The following is a 21124-nucleotide window of genomic DNA, read 5'->3' as shown; positions in this document are numbered from 1 at the left end:
AGTCATAAAAAGTCATATCAAGATGCTTAAAAGTCAAAATATTAATAATTATATCTAAATATAATTATATAATCATGATATAAATAAAACATAATAAATACAACTAAAATATTAATTATTATCAATAATAACTTTGACCTTCCTCATCTATGAAAGAACAATTATCTGAAAAAGAAATGTTTCATGGATTGGTATCAGTACACAATTATAAATATATTTGTGTAGTGCTATACAAAGAATTGGGCTTCCCTGGTAGCTCAGCTGGTACAGAATCCACCTGCAATGCAGGAGACCCTGGTTCAATTCCTGGGTTGGGAAGATCCCCTTGAGAAAGTATAGGCTACCCACTCCAGTATTCTTGGGCTTCCCTGGTGGCTCACATGGTAAAGAATCTGCCTGCAATGTAGGAGACCCGTGTTTGAACTCTGGGTTGGGAAGATCCCCCGGAGGAGGGCATGGCAACCCACTCCAGTATTCTTGCCTGGAGAATTCCTATGGACAGAGGAGCCTGGCAGGCTATAGTCCATAAGGTTGCAAAGAGTCAGACACGATTGAACGTCTAAGCACACCACAGTACAACATACGAAGATGTATCTCTCAACTAATAGAGAATGCACATTATACTTAAACAAAATAACTAATTAAATTTTAACTATCATCTGGTTATTAGATTCCTCCTAAAGATACAGAATGAAGACTCTTATTTCTCTGTGTACATCACTGTTGACTTTCTAGAACTTACCTTCTAAGAGAATGATCTCCCACAAACAACAAATTGTAGTACCAATCTGCAAAACCAGGATGAACACCTCCTCATTCTCAAAATTTGGCTTCTATGTTGAGACTGATGGTCCTGCCTATCAATTAGAGTGTATGAGAAGTTTTATTACTCACATAATGAGGTTTTCTGATAACATACAGTGGCTTTCAAATAGGTCCAAAAACAGAAAGGCGGAAAAATGGAAAGGAGACTGGCTTGGGGGTTTTATGGTGGTTAGGTGGTATTTAGGGGTGAGGATTCCCACTTCTGAGCAGTTGTGTGAAGCTCTCACTGGCACTAAAGGGGGATTACCCTAACATTTTAATTAGCTACACTTACTAGACCACAGTCTAGTGTAAATGTAACTTTTATTTGCACTGAGAAACCAAAAACTTCATGTGACTGGCTTTATTGAGGTGGTCTGGAGCTGAACAGGCAATATCTCTGAGGTCTGCCTGTATTATGACTTACATTTTAGCTGCTTGGTACAGAATGGGCTGTGCATTGGTCCAGACAAGAGGCCGGTGGCTTGTACCCAAGTGGTGATGCCATGACACCAGGGGTAGGGGGAAAACTAGCTATTTGTGTATAGATAGAACCTAGCAAATTCATGGTAGGACAGGGGTAGGAGGTGAGGGTAAGGGTGGAACACGAAAGAACCTTCCATTTTTTGCTATAGCAACCATGCTGATGGTTACAATGTATAGAGATGAAGCCTTCAGAGGGATAACTGTTCTATGAAAAATGCTAGGTGAAATAAAAAAGGAAAGTAAATATTTGTACAAAGAGGTTCTCTAATTGTCACAGCTCACAGGTATGCATATATTTAGAAACCAGATTTGTAAATTTGCAAATTACTTAAAGGGGTTTTGAGGCACATTACTTGATTTTTTCATAAGTGTGATACAATTCATTGTCTTATGAATGAGACAATTTTCTTATCTCTAAAAAATGAAATAATTTGGTTCATTGTTTCTAAAGAAGCTATCTACTCAAATCAAGTGTCACTCTGATTGTAGGTGTGCAAATAATGATTGATGTATGATATTAAAAATACATGTATATTTTTAATGAGAAAGGGATTTTAAATAAGAAGGGTAACTTCATGATTGAGAATGATGAATGAGTCCAAAATTCTTCCCTGAGCTTTGTTTATTTAGGTCTTTGATGCTTCTGCATTGTCAGCTAAGAAAGAAATTCTGTTTTTTACAAACAGTCCTCTAATGATAACAAATGGTCAAATTCAACCTGGCAAAATCCCCTTTTTCAGAGCATTCTTGCTGGAGATTAATGACACAGTAGCTACTGTATGCCCACCTGTTCTACAAAAGATATAACAACATGTAAAATGAGGAGTTAACATGAACAAGAAAGTCATGTCTTAAACAAATTCCTTTTCATTTAGGTTGTTCACTTTCCAAACTTCGAGACATTTTATGTTGCTTTTTAGTTGATTAGACTGTCCCATTTACAAGGAAATCAGAAGGACATTACTGAAGAGACTTCAGAAGTAAATAGCTTGACCTTAAATTATGGTGATGACTTCTGAACCAGTCTATCTCCTATTTGTCCCAGAAAGTTCCGTGAATAATAAATAAAACTGTATCATCAGAGGTCTCCACAGGTGCTGTGTAAGCCAAAGAATGTAACAACACAGCAAAGCTTGAGTCTGAAAGCTAATAAATCAAGAACTGGTCTATGTAGTAAAATTGTAATAGTAGCAAAGCTGGTTGATAGCCATGACAGCCAGGTTGAATTAAATAAGAAAAAAAAAAAAAGAAACAATTTTGTGCCATTGCTATATTCCTTTAAAATCTAATAGAAGCAGAAATACAAGTGTTTACCATTCCTTTAGCAAAATAGATTTTTCAAAAGATGAATGTATCCACCTGTGTTATACATAAAACATATATCATGTAAGCAAGCACTAGTTTTCTCTAATGGTTAGAAGTTATGTGATTTAAAATTTACTCTAAATTCAGCAGTTAAGGTGGGTGAATCATTTTCTCTGGCAAATATAGAAGAATAGAAGTTGTTTTATTGATGCGTTCATTTAGTAAGCCCATGCTACCTCATTAACTAAAGGAGTCATATAAACCTGCAACAGTTTGCAGACTCTTATGTCAGATTCATTAGGGATTAAATAAAAGTACTGCAAATCAATTCATGAGTATTACTGGAATGTAATCAAGTAAGGATCTTTGACAAAATGCTAACAAACTATGCATTTATGTATAATTGATATTTGCTTGTGTGCTTCTTCTTGTACCATGATTCATTGATAATCTGTTGAAACTGATCCATACTTTGAACTAAGAGTGGAAATTTATGTAAGTTAAAAAATACAAGTCAAAATGTATTGCTGTACAAATATAACTAAACAAAATATGTTAATACCTCCTATTTTTAAAAATTACATTAAAATACAAATAAAAAATATCTATAGTAAATGTTCTGACATCTTTTAAAATCATTATATTTTTGTAATGCTTGTGCTTGTGTTCAGCCATTCAGTTGTGGCTGACATTTTGAGACCCCATAGACTGTATCCCAACAGGCTCCTCTGTCCATGAGATTGTCTGGGCAAGAATACTGGAGTGGATTACCACTTCCTACTCCAGGGGATCTTCCTGACCCAGAGATTGAACCCATGTCTCCTAAGTCTCCTGCATTGGCAGGCAGATTCTTTACCAGTGAGCTACTTAGGAAGACATTTTTGTAATAGAGAAGAACAAATATGATTTCATATTAGATCTGTTTCTTTCACGTTAACCTTTGTATTCTATTGCTTTTGGTACAAGTTAAGAATGTCGCATATAGCCTGAAAAATACAGGAAGCCCATTCTCAAGTCTAACAGCTGCAAGAACAAACGATTCCCACAGGAAGAAGTTTGCAACAAACAACCATTCCCTCCTTAACCTTACCTTTAAAAGTGCTTTACTAAAACCCTTCAGAAAGTTCAGGGTTTTGGGGTGGGGAGAGCCACCCAATCTCCTTGCATGGCCCTGCAATAAACATTTATTTGCTCCAAACTCCAAAGTTTTGGTTTGTTTGGCCTCACCACTTGACACACGAACTTGCATTCGGTAACATTTTTTTAAGTTGATCTTAAAAGCTGCTATTATATTTAGATGCAGTAAAGTGTTAAGATACAATCTCTGTATCCAGAATTCCAGCTATGACTGTGTGACTCTCAGTAAGTTACTTAACTTCTCTGTGATCCAGTTACCTCATCTGTAAGATGAAGTCTAATATTGGAAACTACTCCTGGGATTGTCCGATTTCATAAACGGACATAAGTAAAATTTTTAAAATAGTGGGTGGTACATTGTCAACAATTATAAAATATTACCCTTTTTTTATTATATCCAATCAGTTTTTCACCTTTTGTGTTACATGGAATTCTTTTAAAGTTTAGTGAAATGTTTTTCATAATAATGCTTTTTTAAGTACTCCAAAAAAGTAAAAAATATTATAGAAGAAATCATATTGAAATTACTTCTATCAACACCTTTCCAGGGAACTGAGAACACAAGGTAAGATCCTCAAACTTTTTGATGTCAAATAGGTCTTGCTGTTACTCATCACTTTAGGTGGTTTATTTTTTCCTATAATCCACTCTGTATTCCTGCAGTATCATTGGATAATCAATTGTCCTTCTTGTGGAATTCCATTGTTCATTTAGAAAGACAAATAAGGAAGTTTTATTCTTTTATACTAATTCTAGGGCTTCCCGGATCACTAGTGGTAAAGGATCTGCCTGTCAATGCAGGAGACCTAAAAGTCGCAGATTCCATCCCTTGGTCTGGAAGATCCCCTGGAGAAGGGTATGCAACCCACTCCAGTATTCTTTCCTGGAGAATTCCATGGGCAGAGAAGCCTGGCATGCTACAGTCTATAGGATTGCAAAGAGTCAGACATGACTGAAGCGACTTAGCATGCATGCACACACTAATTCTATCCTGAAAATTTAGATTATGTAACACATATATGTATATTTCCCAAATATTTTCCAATATCTGTGCATATATAAGGTAAATCTATGTTATATTAACCTCTCCAAAACAAACCATTTCTTAATCAGATGTAGAGCCCTTGGAAAAATTTAAATTTCAACATTATTTTAAAATAATGAAAGTGTTGTGTGATAATGCACAAAACCTCTGAAAGAAAAAATTAAATGAATAGTAACATTAAATGCATATCAAGAAAAAAAAGGATTTTTTAAAATATCAAATAAATGGGAAGAGAATTGCTTATACAAGTACTATGCAAATTGGATAAAAGTGTTCTAAATTTCTATAACTGAATAAAGCAAAGGACACTTACAAAGAAGCCAATAGTAGGTCAGATACAGAATGGAAGGAAATAAAATCTGCAAACATATGAGGTTTATAAATTTTTCTAAAAGAAAGTCAAACAAATCCTACTGACTTTACACCAATAACACTGAAAATTTCAGTAAATATTTTCTGTAGAATCCACTATATAACAAGTGCAAATTTATTCACTACTTACATTTAACTCTTCTGTGATAATTCTGTTAAAAAGTTCCTACAGTGGAATTGCTTTAGCCTCCTCAATGATAACACCTGCAAAATAAATACTGCAGTATACTTTTAATTTTACAAATAAATGAAATGAAAACAAGTGAAAAATATAATGCATAATGACTTAAGATCTGTAATAAATTAGTCAAGATACTTTTAAAATTAGTTGCCAAATAATTATAAACAGTTATTAAGTTCAGTTTAGTTGCTCAGCCATGTCTGTATCTTTGAGACCCCGTGAACCACAGCAAGCCAGGCCTCCTTGTCCATCACCAAATCCCGGAGTTCACCCAAACCCATGTCCATTGAGTCGGTGATGCCATCCAACCACCTCATCCTCTGTCGTCCCCTTCTCCTCCTGCCCCCAATCCTACCCAGCATTAGGGTCTTTTCCAATGAGTCAACCCTTCGCATGAGGTGGCCAAAGTATTGGAGTTTCAGCTTCAGCATCAGTCCTTCCAATGAACACCCAGGACTGATCTTCTTTAGGATGGACTTGTTGCATCTCCTTGCAGTCCAAGGGACTCTCAAGAGTCTTCTCCAATACCACAGTTCAAAAGCATCAATTCTGCGGTGCTCAGCTTTCTTCACCGTCCAACTCTCACATCCATACATGACTACAGGAAAAACCATAGCCTTGACTAGACGGACTTTTGTTGGCAAAGTAATGTCTCTGCTTTTAAATATGCTATCTAGGTTGGCCATAACCTTCCTTACAGGGAATAAGCGTCTTTTAATTTAATGGCTACAATCACCATCTGCAGTGATTTTGGAGCCCCCCAAAATAAAGTCTGACACTGTTTCCACTGTTTCCCCATCTATTTCCCATGAAGTGATGGGACCAGATGCCACGATCTTAGTTTTCTGAATGTTGAGCTTTAAGCCAACTTTTTCACTCTCTTCTTTCACTTTCATCAAGAGGCTCTTTAGTTCTTCTTCACTTTCTGCCATAAGGGTGGTGTCATCTGCATATCTGAGGTTATTGATATTTCTCCTGGCAATCTTGATTCCAGCTTGTGCTTCTTCCAGCCCAGCGTTTCTCATGATGTACTCTGCATATAAGTTAAATAAGCAGGGTGACAATATACAGCCTTGACGGACTCCTTTTCCTATTTGGATCTAGTCTGCTGTTCCATGTCCAGTTCTAACTGTTGCTTCCTGACCTGCATACAGGTTTCTCAAGAGACAGGTCAGATGGTCTGGTATTCCCATCTCTTTCAGAATTTTCCACAGTTTATTGTGATCCACACAGTCAAAGGCTTTGGCATAGTCAATAAAGCAGAAATAGATGTTTTTCTGGAACTCTCTTGCTTTTTCAATGATCCAGCAGATTGGCAATTTGATCTCTGGTTCCTCTGCCTTTTCTAAAACTAGCTTGAACGTCTGGAAGTTCATGGTTCACGTATTGCTGAAGCCTGGCTTGGAGAATTTTGAGCATTACTTTACTAGCGTGTGAGATGAGTGCAATTGTGCAGTAGTTTGAGCATCCTTTGGCATTGTCTTTCTTTGGGATTGCAACGAAAACTGACCTTTTCCAGTCCTGTGGCCACTGCTGAGTTTTCCAAATTTGCTGGCATATCGAGTGCAGCACTTTCACAGCATCATCATGAGGATTTTAAATAGCTCAACTGGAATTCCATCACTTCCACTAGCTTTGTTCGTAGTGATGCTTTCTAAGGCCCACTTGACTTCACATTCCAGGATGTCTGGCTCTAGGTGAGTGATCACACCATCGTGATTATCTGGATCGTAGATGACTAATAAAGACCTACTCTATGACACAGGTAACTCTATTCAATATTCTGTAATAATCTCTATTGAATGAATTATGCATATGTATAACTGAATCACTTTGCTGTGTACCTGAAAACTAACATACCACTGTAAATCAACTACATTCCAATAAAATTTTAAAAAAATAAAAATAAGTTAGATGTTGTCATTCCAAGTTTCAAGCTCTTGTCAACTGAGAATCAGAAGAGGGAGGTGACTCAAACTGCAAGTTTGCTGGTAAAACTGCTCTCACAATTTAGAGAACACACATAAATCAACAGTGTGGCAGAGGTTCCCACTCATATATTCATCATGTAACTTCTATTCTGACACAATGGACATAATTCAATCAAATGCTGAAGACAACCCTCCCCTAAATCATGAAACAGGAGAATTTATGATGATAGTGTAGATAATAACAAAAAAAAAAAATTAGAAACTACAGGAACAGACTATCACTATGGTAATATGAGTAACAACATTAACAACTACTAATTTTGGAGTAACTACTGCCTTATCTTAGGACATTGATGTATACCATTTTCAATACTTAAAGCAGGTTTCCAAAGCTCATTCTTTCTCTATGTAACAAAAGTCAAGACTGAGATTCAGAGGAGTTAAATTATGTCTTTAATCAAATAACTAATAAACAGCAGAGCTGAAATTATATCCCAGGTCTATCATTTCAAAGCCCTTATTCCTTAAATTATGTCAAACTTCCTCTCATGATTGCACTTAGTAAAGCCCTTAATAATAGTCAACAAATATATTTGAAATCTAAAGCAAAAAACTCTTAGTAACAATTATTAATCAAACTGAAATATGGACAACTCAAAGACAAGTTGCAAAGGAGAAGTGGTATACAATTTTTTATATCACAGACTCTATGGGAATAATAAAAATATTTGTATGAATATGGTTGGAAAACTCCAAAAATTAAACCTTATGTCTTTAGTTATTATTAACAAATGGCCAAATACAATCAGAAATACATACAAAGTTAGATAAACATTTATATGACTTTAATTCTAATACTTTGTGTCCTGTTATCATTATAATAATATTTCCAAATTTACTAAACTTAATAAACAAAACATAAGGAAATAAAATACAAGAAAAAAAATATATATTATGCATCTTTATGCACAGTATATAGAAAACATTTCTGTTTCTTATATTACATTGACATTTCTGTATTCATATTTAGGATTAAAACAGAAAACTGATTACAGCTAACTTTTTTAAATGTCAAGGGAGAATACAACCATGCCTCAAAGCACAAAAAATAGTGAAATATTTTGTAATAATTTCTATGGTTAGGATGAGTACAAAGAGACTTGGAGCCCTAAGGAAGGAGTAATGGATTCTGGCCAAGGTGGAGGAGTAGGAGTTGGTAATAAAAAGACCTCAGAGAAAAGATATAATTCGAGCTATGCCTTGAAGGATAAATGAATTCCACAGGGTTGAAAGAGAGGAAATAATATTTCAGACAGAGAATAACATGAGCAAAGGCCCAGAGGAACAAGAGAGCATGGCTAACTCATTACAGTGTTAGAAATCTTTGGGGCCTAGAATATAGGGTTCTTGGAAGTGGAGTTGGAGAAAAGTTTACAAGAAACAAGTCTAAAAGAGGGATTAGAGCTATGAGTATTTTCATTAAGAGGCTGGAATTTATTATATACATAAGGGGGCAAAGAAGGATTTAAATAAAAGAAAAATTCAAATCTATATTTCCACAAAAATGATTCAACAAGCATCACTGAGGTTGAATTCAAAGATAAAAGTATTACAATAGTGTTGCTAAGAAAGGGAAAAATGATGGTTTGGATTAGGGGTAAGAAGTCATGTCAAGGATATTTTTGAACAGAAAGAATTTAAGGATCATTGCCTGTGGAGGGTGTGAAAACTTAGGAGCAGCCGAATAGCCAAAGCATCATTAAATGAGCAGGAAAAATATTGAAGCTGCAAGAAATGTTCACTTTCAAGAGTAGCACTTTATTTCTCTGTAAAGCATCACAGATAGATATACTTAATAGATGGTTGGGATATGGGTCAGGAGAAAGCGGAGAATTTGAAAGACACAATATAAAATAATTAGAGACTTATACAAGGTAGTGGGGCTTCCCAGGTGGCTCGGAGGTAAAGAATGTGTCTGTCAATGCAGAAGACTTGCAGGCGACCCGGGTTCAATCCACGGATCAAGAAGACATCCTGGAGAAGGAAATGGCAAACCATTCCAGAATTCTTGATTTTGAAATCCTATGAACAAAGGAGACTGGCAGGCTATGGTCCATGGGGTTGCAAAAAGAATCAGACACCACTTAGTGACTAAACTATCACTATGAATACAGGGTACTAGTTAGACACTCTGAATCTGGTCTGCAACCTGTATCTGTAACCTGACTGAAACACGATTAACTGCATCATCATAAACATGTGATTTAATCTCTCATTTTTCTACTCTGTGATATGGAAACAATATAAGAATTTATGCTTTTTGGTATGGTAAAAGAATACAAATCAACTTTCTAGAAACTGAGAGCATTTCAGTAAAAGTTACTCATTATTATTCTTATCAGTTCAGTTTAGTCACTCAGTCGTGTCCGAATCTTTGCGACCTCATGGACTGCAGCACACCAGGCTTCCCTATCCATCACCAACTCCCAGAGCTTGCTCAAACTTCTGTCCATTGAGTTGGTGATGCCATCCAACCATCTCATGCTCTGCTGTCCCCTTCTCTTCCTGCCTTCAATCTTTCCCAGCATCAGGATCTTTTCCAGTGAGTCAGTTCTTTGCATCAGGTGGCCAAAGTATTGGAGTTTCAGCATCAGTCCTTCCAATGAATATTCAGGACTGATTTCCTTTAGGATTGACTGGTTTGATCTTGCAGTCCAAGGGACTCTCAAGAGTCTTACCCTACACCACAGTTCAAAAGCATCAGTTCTTCGGGGCTCAGCTTTCTTTATAGTCTAACTCTCACATCTATACATGACTACTGGAAAAACCATAGCTTTGACTAGACAGACCTTTGTTGGCAAAGTAATGCTCTGCTTTTTAATATGCTGTCTATGTTGGTCATAGATTTTATTCCAAGTAGCAAGTGTCTTTTAATTTCATGGCTGCACTCACATAGCTAATAATTTAAGTAATAAAAGCAAGTAAGATTGGCAAGGAAAAACATAGAGAAAGAAAACAAGACTAGGCAGAAATGGAAAAATCAAGAATTTTACGCAAACCTAAGATATTTCCAGAGAAACATGAACAAAATTGCCTAGTTAGTGATATTGTCAAATCCAAGGGACAAAAAGTGCAAGATTACAGTATTGTTTAAAATTGTCAACTACTACTGAGAAGTAAAAAGATCACTGCAGAGAACTGAAAAGCAAGCAATAGAATTGGCAATTAGGAGAGTTATGAGGTATATAAAAACAATATTAAACCCGTACCCATCTTTTCAATGGAGAAGGCAATGGCAACCCACTCCAGTACTCTTGCCTGGAAAATCCCATGGATGGAGGAGCCTGGTAGGCTGCAGTCCATGGGATCGCTACGAGTTGGACCTGACTGAGCGACTTCACTTTCACTTTTCACTTTCATGCACTGGAGAAGGAAATGGCAACCCACTCCAGTGTTCTTGCCTGGAGAATCCCAGGGACCAGGGAACCTGGTGGGCTGCCGTCTATGGGGTCGCACAGAGTCGGACACGACAGAAGCAACTTAGCAGCAGTAGTAGCATCTTTTCAAGGCTTATAATCTATTCAGAAACTGGTACATTATGTAATATTTCAGTTAATTTCATTAATATCTATTTGAAGACCCACTATATGCTGGAAAATATAAAAATATAAGGCCAAAATTAATAAAGCAGACAAAAATTATTAGAGTCTTGCAGAGCAATCCTAATGTTTGCTGCAGTAGCTGAAGAGAACCCAGTATGATCAGCACAAGAGTTTTGACCTGGTCTGTTTTCCAACCTGGATCAGTTCACCACCCCCCTCCCAACTTTAGACGACTGGGTGGTTCCCAGGTCCCCAGAGGTCATCATATTAATGCTGAACTTAGTGCCAAAACCTAATCACACCTATAGCCCAGAACTCCTGGGCTCAAGTGATCCTTCTGCCTCAGCCTCCTGAGTAGCTCGGTATACAGGCTGCACCATTGTGCCCAACAGTGAAAGAGAAAATCAAACATTGGGTATTAACAAATACAAGAAATCTAGAAAAATGGTACTGATGAACTTATTGGTAGGACAGGAATAGAGATGCAGACATAGAGAAAATGACTTGTGGACACAGTGGAGGAAGGAAAGGGTGGGGCCAGCTGAGAGAGCAGCACCGACATATATGCACTACCATGCGTGAAATAGACAGCTAGAGGGAACCTGCTGTATAGCACAGGGAGCTCAGCTCAGTGCTCTGTGATGACCTAGAGGGAAGACAGAGTGGGGGGAATGGGGGTGGGAGGGGATATATGTATACATACAGCTGATTCACATTGTTGTGCAGTAGAAAGCAAAAAAACATTGTAAATCAATTGTCCTCTAATTAAAAAAAAAACAATATGAAAGAAGGGAGAACTATGATTAGGAAGACAGGAGTAGAAAAGACATTCTGTCAGGTACAAATAGAAACAATAATTGAGGTTTTGCCTATATTTCAATGAAAGAATTCCACTGTATTTTGTCCTTTGGAAACAAATATATAGAAAAGTAAAAAGAAAAGTGGGGAGCAGCAGTATCTAAAGAAATAAAATTGAATAAGCTTTAGTGATATATTCATAAATAATTCACTTGGCTTATCCAATGTGATAAAATCAAGGAATCATTCAAAGAATAGTATGGCCATTAATGCAGTTGGAATAGAGTAATGCCTACTTTAATTTCATTTGTAAAGTATATTATGGTTTATTGGATAAAAACATTTGAGTCATTATCAAATTTATTATCCAAATATAAATGATTCTATTAGTACAAACAAGGTCTCCAAACGCTCATTTTCTGAAAAGAAGTTCAGCAGCCCTGTGTATGTGAAGGGCACCTTAGTCGTGAATTATATGATTTTATTGCCTTGTTAAATGTGATCTGTATCATCATGTAATAAATCATAGTGAATATATCTTATAAATAATACAGATAATCCTCAAAACTATAAAATAAACATTTTCTTATAATTACATGATACTTTTTTTGATATATCACTGAAGCCACACTGTAGTTCTTTTTAGATACTAAATTCTAAATAAAATGCTTTTTTCTAAATATTTAATTAAATTTTGGGTGGTTGGTTGTCTATTTTATGTTGTATGTGTCCATATAACACTTGCAATATATGCAACCAAAGAAGTATTTCGTCCAAGACAGTCATGTGCCATTCATCCCCTAATGACTTTAAGTTGACAAGGTATCTCACAAATATCCATAATAATAGTGAGAACACATAACTGGGAATGTTAATGAGATTTAATGCTGTTTAAAATAAATGAGGAGCTAAGTAGCATCTTTAATGTGATTTATATGACTGATGCTTAAGTGTCTGAACAATTTATATTTAATGGCACTTCATGGGAATTAAATTTTTTTAAAGTCTGTACTGATTAGAGATTTTAATTTATCATTGTGTTAACTAAAACTGAAATAATTGATTGCAATAAGTAGAGAACTTCTCTTGGCATCAGGCACAGAATTTTTTACAACCTTAAAAAAATAAAATAAAAAGGTTAAAAGCAATATCTTTACCCAGAAATGTAGTGAGTGTTTTCTAGAGATGATCATATGTGAAATGATGGCAAATAATATGATTAAATGTACTTGCAGTTTATGCTTATTCCAGCAAGATACATTTAAGGAAAAAATTTACCATTTAAAAACTCAAATCAAACTTCCAGTTTCCAGCCCAACATGAAAGAAATTTGGAAATCATCACTTTGTTCCAACACCAAGTGAATAACTGAACTGAAAAAGTACCAGCTCTTAGGTCCACAGTAGAAGTAAGGTCACAGGGCAGACTACTTATCTTCTGTTCTGGCTGCTATAACAAATGCCACAGGCTGGATGCCTTTCAAATAACAGAAACTTATTCCTCACTGATCTTGAGCCTGAAAGTCCAAGATCAGGGTGCCAGCATGGTTGAATTCTGGCCAAGGACACGGTAACAACTGCTGACTTCTCTCTGTGTCTTAAAAGAGTTGAAGGGGCCAGAGATCTCTTAGGTCTTTTGTAAGGGCATTGATCCCATTATTGGGAAATCTCATGACCTAATCACCTCCCAAAGTCCTACTTTCTAACATCATTAACCTGGACATTAGACTCAACATATGAATTGTGCAAGGTAGTATGGGGTGAGTACAAACATTCAGACTACATATAACACCACACAGTGCAAAATTGGAGAGTCTAACAGGCAAATAATGAGAATCACAACTTAGTTGAGTAGAAATTCACAAATTGAAACCTCTGTGGGACCCAGTGCCAAAGTAGGAAAGCCTGAAATGTAATTGACAAATGCCTGAAGTCTCATTGTTGGCAAAACTGTGTCTAAGCTGGGGGGGGGGGATCCAGTCATAGGGGGACTCACACATTTTTTTCTTCCAGAAGCTCAACCTTGTTCTCACAGTAAATATCAACAATATCCCTCATGCTTCCTGTAGGAGAAGAGAAGAAGGCATATTTAAAAGCAGAAAATCGGGTAATTAATAAATAATTTTAAATGGATCTTACCAAGTTCACAAAGTTAACTCAAAATGAATAAAAGACCTAAAAGTAAAGCATAAAATTATACCATACTGTAAGAGAAAATCCGAGTGTGATGATAACCTTTTAGATTCAACATCAGGGTCAGAATCCACAAAAGACAGAATTGATAAACTTGGCTTTGGTAAAATTAAAATTTCTGTTCTGTGAAAGATATCATCAAGAGAGTGAAAAGATAAGTCAAAAATTGGGAGAAAATATCTGAAAAATGTACATATCATAAAGAATTGTTAGCCAAAATATGCAAAGAACTCTTAAAACTCAGTAATAAAATGAAGAATCAAATTCAAAAATGGGAAAAAGACCTTAACAGACCCCTCATCAACTAAGATGTACTGATGCCAAGTAGGCATGTGAAAATATGTTCTATATCATATATTACCAGAAAAATAGAAATTAAAACAATGAGATATTACTGCACAGCTAATAGAATGGCCATCGGGCAGAACGCTGGAACACTGATAGCCGAAAAGGATATAGAACAACTGGAACTCTTATTCACTGTTGATAGGAATGCAAGATGGCACAGCCACTTTGGAAGACTATTAAGCAGTTGTTTACAAAACTAACCAAACTCTTACCATACAATCAAACCATAGCACTGCTTGGCATTTACCCAAAGAGTTGAAAATAGGTCCAAACAAAATCCTAATGCTAAAATCTTACAGCAGTTTTATACATAATTGCTAAAGCTTGAAAATAATCAAGGTGTCCTCCAGTAGGCGAATGGGTAAAATAAATCATTATAAATCCAGATAATGGAATATTATTTGGTGATAAAAAGAAGTCAGCACTAACCTAAAAAATAAGAGTATAGTTCAAGTGTTTATTTGGACCAACAAATTGAAACTTGGGGTACACAGATTCAGGTAGAAATCTAAACAGTGTCCTGATTACAGGATAAGGATTCAGGGTATCCATGGGAAAAGAGAGGAAGATGAGCTAAACAGCTTTTAAGAAAAGTGTATGAGTGCATGATGAGATAATTGATCACAGAAGGCGTTCACTGGTAAAAAAATGGGATAAAGATGTATTTGTACTTCATTAATTGTTCAAGTGAAGTGGTCCCTAGGTAACAGTTCACTTTTATCAGTCCTTTCAGCAAATTATTCTTGTTTCTTTGCTGACTTGGAATGTACCAGTTCAAAGGCACAGAACACCGGACATAAAGGCCGTTGCTCTGGAATGGCTGCTCTGGCTCTATTATGAATAGCTCTACCTAGGCTTTCACACTAATTAAGTCATGAAAAAGACATGGAAAACACTTCAAGGACACATATTTTCACTTAGAAATATGTATTGTTACATATTGAAACCTGTCTTCCATGATCCAAAATGTAACATATTGCTCTCACATATCGCTGAGAGAAGGCAATTGAAAAGCCTACACACTGTGTGACTCCAACTGTACAACATTCTAGAAAAGGCAAAACTATGGAGATAATTGAAGAAAAAAAAAAGATCAGTGGTTAAGATACAATTGATGGGGTGAGGAAGAAATGATTTGGAGAAGCACAGGATTTTTTGTTCAGTGAAACTACTCTATGATATTATAATGATGGAAACGTCATTAAAAACGTGTTCAAGCTCACAGAATGTACAACAATGCGCGTGAGTCAATGTAAGTTATGGTCTCTGGATGATAATGATATATAAATCAAGATACATTTGCTTGTAACAAATCTGTCATTCTGGTGGGGCAGGTTGACAATAAAGGATGGTATACATATGTGGGATTGGGGAAATCTCTGTACCTGCTGTTCAATCTTCCCATGAACTTAAAATTATCCAAAGTACAGAGTCTAGTTTTAAAAAGTTGTTGTTTAAAATGACAAGATAGTAGTCATCAAGTTGTGAACATGTTCATTTCAGTAAATTCCCTTCCTGTGTCACAGCATGAAGCTATAAGCCATGCTGTGCAGGGCCAACCAACACGAACAGATCATAGTGAAGAGCTCTGACAAAAAGTGGTCCACTGGAACAGAAAGTGGCAAACCTATCCAGCATTCTTTCCCAGAGAACCCCATGGACAGTATGAAAACGCAAAAAGAGATGACACTGGAAAATGAGCCCCCCTGCAGGTCTGAAGGTGTCCAGTATGCTACTGTGAAAGAGTACTGAGCAATTACTAATAGCTCCAGAAAAAATGAGGCAGTTGGAACAAAGCTGAAATAACCCTCAGTTGTGGATGCGTCTGGTGGTGAAAGTAAAGTTTGATGCTACAAACAACAATACTACATAAGAATCTGCACTGTTAGGTCCATGAGTCAAGGCAAGTTGGATGAGGTCAAGCAGAAGAAGGCAGGGGTAAACATCAATATCTTATGAATTAGTGATTAAAATGGATGGAAGCGGGCAAATTTAATTCAGATAACCAATACATATACTATTGCGGGAAAAAATCCATTAGAAGAAATGAAGTAGCTCTCATAGTCAGCAAAAGAGTCTGAAATGTAGCTGCTGTTGTTGTGGTTCAGCTGCTAAGTTGAGTCTGACTCTTTTTGACCCCATGGACTGCAGTATGCCAGGCTCCCCTGTCCATCACCATCTCAATGAGTTGGCTCAAACTCATGTCCATTGAGTCAGTGATGACATCCTACCATCTCGTTCCCTGTCACACACTTCTCCTCCTGCCTTCAATATTTCCCATTGAGAGGGTAACAGGCAGGAAGTTTAGGGGTCCTCAAGCAGAGGAAATAGGCTGCAAGTGTCAGATGTGGTTTTTTGTTTTTTTTCTCTCTCTTAATCGGCAGGAGGAAGCAAACCACAAGTGTCAGATGTTTTTTTCCCCTTCTCTATACAAAATTAAAAGATTTCTTTTAAAACTCTGTGTCACCATGATGACAGCTGGTTCCACCTGAACTTAACTTTGCTCAAACCTTGAGCTAACCAATGCATTTTTGTTATGAAAATGTTTTTCTTAAGCTATGTTAATGAACTATGAATTTACCTTAGATTCTGTCTTTCTTCAAGTCAGTTCCACCTAAAACTCAGAACAGATAATGGCTTGACAAACCAGTATGTTTTACTCATGGAAATGTTCCCTTAAGCTCTGTTAATGAAACTATGTATTTTCTTGGAAACCTGCTTTTCTTCATGATTCATGTCAATTGTTTTATGACCCAGAATGACTCACCTTATGCCAAGTTTATCTCAAAACGCATGTTGTGAGTGAGGGGCCTGGTGCCACTCTCTGAGTTTTGAGGCATTTCCTTTTTCTAATTAGCAGTTTGCTAACAGGTACATAACTTCTTGCTAAAAACTAGCAAGGGTCATCCCATTGTAAACCCATGGCTGATTCATGTCAACGTATGGCAAAAACCACTACAATATTGTAAAGTAATTAGTCTCCAACTAAAATAAATAAATAAATTTTAAAAAATTAATAAGTAAAAGTAAAAAAAAAAAAACTAGCAAGGGGGCACTCTTTCTGCCCCCTTCTTATGTCTGTGTCAGAAGCTCTCTCTATCTCTTTTATTCTTTAATAAAATTTTATTACACAAAAGCTCTGAGCGATCAAGGCTTGCAACTGGCCCCAGATCAAATTCCTCTCATCTGGAGGACAAGAATCCTGGTGTTATTTATGGCTCATAGCAGCAACCTTTTACCAGCATAATGGTCTTTCCCAGAGTTGGCTCTCCACATCAGGTGGCCTAAGTATTGGACTTTCAGCTTCAGCATCAGTCCTTCTAATGAATACTCAGGGTTGTTGATTTCCTTTAGGATTGCCTGATTTGATTTCCTTGCTATCCAAGGAACACTCAAGAGTCTTCTCCAGCACCACAATTCAAAAGCATCAGTTGTTCTGTTCTCAGCCTTCTTTATGATCCAACTCTCACATCCATACATGACTACTGGAAAAGCCATAGCTGTGATTATATGGATCTCTGTCATCAAAGTGGTGTCTCTGCTTCATAATACGTTGTCTAGGTTTGTCTTTACTTCCAAAGAGCAAGAGTCTTTTTTAATTTCATGGCTGCAGTCATAATCCATAGTGATTTTAGAGCCCAAGATATAAAGTCTATTACTGTTTCAATTTTTCATCCATGTATTTGACATGAAGTGATGGGACCAGATGCCTTGATGTTAGTTTTCTGAATGTTGAGTTTTAAGCCAGCTTTTTTCAATCTCCTCTTTCACCTTCATCAAACAGCTCTTTAGATCTTCACTTTCTGCCATTAGTGAGGTATCATCTACATATCTGAGGATGTTGGTATTGCTCATGGAAATTGTAATTTCAGGTTACAATTCATCCACCCTGTCATTTCACAAGATGCAAACTGCAGAGAAGTTAAATAAGTAGGGTGAGAGTATACAGTCTTGAAGTACTCCTTTCCCAATTTTGAACCAGTCTGTTCTATGTCCGATTCTAACTGTTGCTTCTTGACCTGTATACAGGTTTCTCCGGAGACAGGTAAGGTGGTCTGGTATTCTCATGTCTTTAAGAATTTTCCACAATTTGTTGTGATTCACACAGTCAATGAAGCAAAGAATTAGAAGATTTTCTGGAATTCTCTTAATTTTTCTATGATTCAAAAGATGTTGACAACTTGATTTCTAGTTCCTCTGCCTTTTCTAAATCCAGCATGCACATTTGGAAATTCTCAGTTCATGTACTGTTAAAGCTGAGCCTGAAGGATTTTGAGCATTACCTCGCTAGTATGTGAAATGAGTGCAATTGTATAGTAACTTAAACATTCTTTGTCATTGACCTTCTTTGGGATTAGAATGAAAATTGACCTTTTCCAGTCCTGTGGCCACTGCTGAGTTTTCCCAATTTGCTGGCATATTGATTGCATCACTTTAACAGCATCATCTTTTAGGATTTGAAATAGCTCAGCTGGAATTCCATCATTTCCACTAACTTTTTTCATTGTAATGCTTTCTAAGGCTCACTTGACCTCATACTCCAAGATGTCTGGCCCTGAGTTTGTGACCACACCATCGTGGTTATCCAGGTCATTAAGACCTTCTTTATGCAGTCCTTCTGTATATTCTTGCTTAGTCTTCTTAATCTCGTCTGCCTTTTTTAGAGCCATATTGTTTCTTCCCTTTATTGTGCCCATCTTTGCATGAAATGTTCCCTTTGTATCTCTAATTTTCTTGAAGACATCCCTAGTCTTTCCCATTCTATTGTTTCCCTCTATTTCTTTGCATTGTTCACATGAGAAGGATTTCTTCTCTCTGCTTGTTATTCTTTGGAACTCAGTTGGGTATATCTTTCCCTTTCTCTTTTGATTTTTGCTTCCCTTCTTTTCTTGGCTGTTTGTAAGGCCTCCTCAGCCAACCACTTTGTCTTCTTGCATTTTTTTTTTTTTAAGATGTTTTGATCACCACCTCCTGTACAATGTTATGAACCTCCATCCATAACTCTTCAGGCATTCTGTCTACTAGATCTAATTCTTTGAATTTATTTGTCATGTCCACTGTATAATCATAAGGTATTTGATTCCGGTCATACCTGAATGGCCAAGTTGTTTTCCCTACTTTTTTCAATTTGAGTCTGAATTTTGCAATACAGAGCTGATGATCTGAGCCACAGTTAGCTCCTGGTCTTTCTTTTTCTGACTGTATAGAACTTCTCCATGTTTGGCTGCAAAGAATATAATTAATCTGATATCAGTATTGACAATCTGGTGATATCTATTTGTAGAGTCATCTTCTGTGTGTTGAAAGAGGGTGTTTCCTATGACCAGTGTGTTCTCTTGTCAAAACTCTGTTAGCCTCTGCCTTGCTACATGTTGCACTCCAAGGCCAAACTTGCCAGTTACTCCATGGTATCTCTTGACTTCCTGCTTTTGCATTTGAATCCCTTATGATGAAAAGGACATCATTTGGGGATAGGGATTAGTTCTAGAAGATGTTTTATGTGTTCATGAAACCATTTGACTTCAACTTCTTCAGCGTGAGTGTTCAGGCATAGACTTGGATTACTGCAATGTTGAATGGTACTCCTTGGAAATGAATTGAGATCATTCTTTATTTTTGAGATTGAACCCAAGTACTGCATTTTGGATTCTTTTGATGACTATGAGACCTACTCCATTTCTTCTAAGGGATTCTTGCCCACAATAGTAGATACAATGCTCATCTGAATTAAATTCATCCATTTTAGCTTACTGATTCCTAAAATGTCAATGTTTGCTCTTGCCATCTCCTGTTTGACCACATTCAATTTACGTTGATTCACAACCCCCACATTCCAGATCCCTATGCAATATCATTCTTTGAAGCTTTGGAAGTTATTTTTACCACCAGACACATCAACAGCTGGGCATCATTTCCAGTTTGGCTCAGCTTCTTCATTGTTTTTGGAGATATTTTTCTGCTGTTCTCCAGTAGCATATTGGATACCTACCAACCTGGGGGGCTTGTCTTATGATGTGATATCTTTTTGCTTTTAATACTGTTCATGGTATTCTCAAAGCAAGAACACTGAAATGGGTTTCCATTCCCTTCTCCAAAGGACAATGTTTTTCTTCAGGCAAGAACACTTCAGTGGGTACCCATTCCCTTCTTCAAGGGATCTTTTTGACACAGGGATCAAACCAAAGTCTCCCACATTTCAGAGAGATTCTTTACTGCCCAAGCCACTAGGGAAGCCCAAAATGTAGTACCTGAGTGCAATCTCAAAAATGACAGAATGATCTTGGTTTGTTTCCAAGACATACCATTCGACATCACAGTAATCCAAATCTATTCCCCAGCCACTAATGTTGAAGCTGAAGTTGAATGAATCTATGAATGCCTAAAACATCTTCTAGAACTAACACCAAAAAAAAAAGAGATGTCCTTTCCATCATAGGGAATTAGTAGAACGTAGAAAGTCAAAAGATACCCTGAAAAACAGACAAGTTTGGCTTTGAGGTACAAAATGAAGCGGGACAAAGTCTAACAGAGTTTTGTCAAGAGAACACACGGGTCATAGCAAATACCTTCTTCCAACAATGCAAGAGATGGCTCTACACATGGACATCAGCAGATAGTCAATACCAAAATAGGATTGATTATATTCTTTGCAGCTGAAGATGGAGAAGCTGTATATAGTCAGTAGAAAAAATAGATTTGCATCTGACAGTGGCTCAGATCATTAGCCCTTTATTGCAAAATTCAGACTAAAATTGAAAAAAGTAAGGAAAACCTCTAGGCCATTCAGATATGACCTAAATAAATCCCTTATGATTATAGACTGGAGGTAACCAATATATTCAAAGGATTATATCTGGCAGACAGAGTTCCTGAAAAACTATGGACAGAGGTTCACATCATTGTACAGATGGAGTGAACAAAAT

General features: G+C 36.7%; 1 long non-coding RNA gene across 1 annotated transcript in view; it reads right to left on the bottom strand.

Annotated features, from left to right (window-relative positions):
* LOC145526902 (uncharacterized) overlaps positions 1-21124 on the bottom strand; it is a 153594-nt gene that overhangs the window by 50870 nt on the left and 81600 nt on the right. Inside the window, exons 5-7 of the long non-coding RNA XR_014069286.1 lie at positions 13657-13723; positions 5280-5367; positions 743-857 (exon numbers count right to left, since the gene is read on the bottom strand). This is a non-coding gene — a long non-coding RNA (uncharacterized LOC145526902). The remainder of the gene's footprint in view (positions 1-742; positions 858-5279; positions 5368-13656; positions 13724-21124) is intronic.

Source organism: Giraffa tippelskirchi, chromosome 11 (assembly GCF_054371585.1).
Source record: "Giraffa tippelskirchi isolate mGirTip1 chromosome 11, T2T-mGirTip1v1.2.pri, whole genome shotgun sequence".
Lineage (NCBI taxonomy): Eukaryota > Metazoa > Chordata > Mammalia > Artiodactyla > Giraffidae > Giraffa > Giraffa tippelskirchi.
Note: the sequence above shows the minus strand (reverse complement) of the source record. Positions and strands in the feature narration are given on the sequence as shown.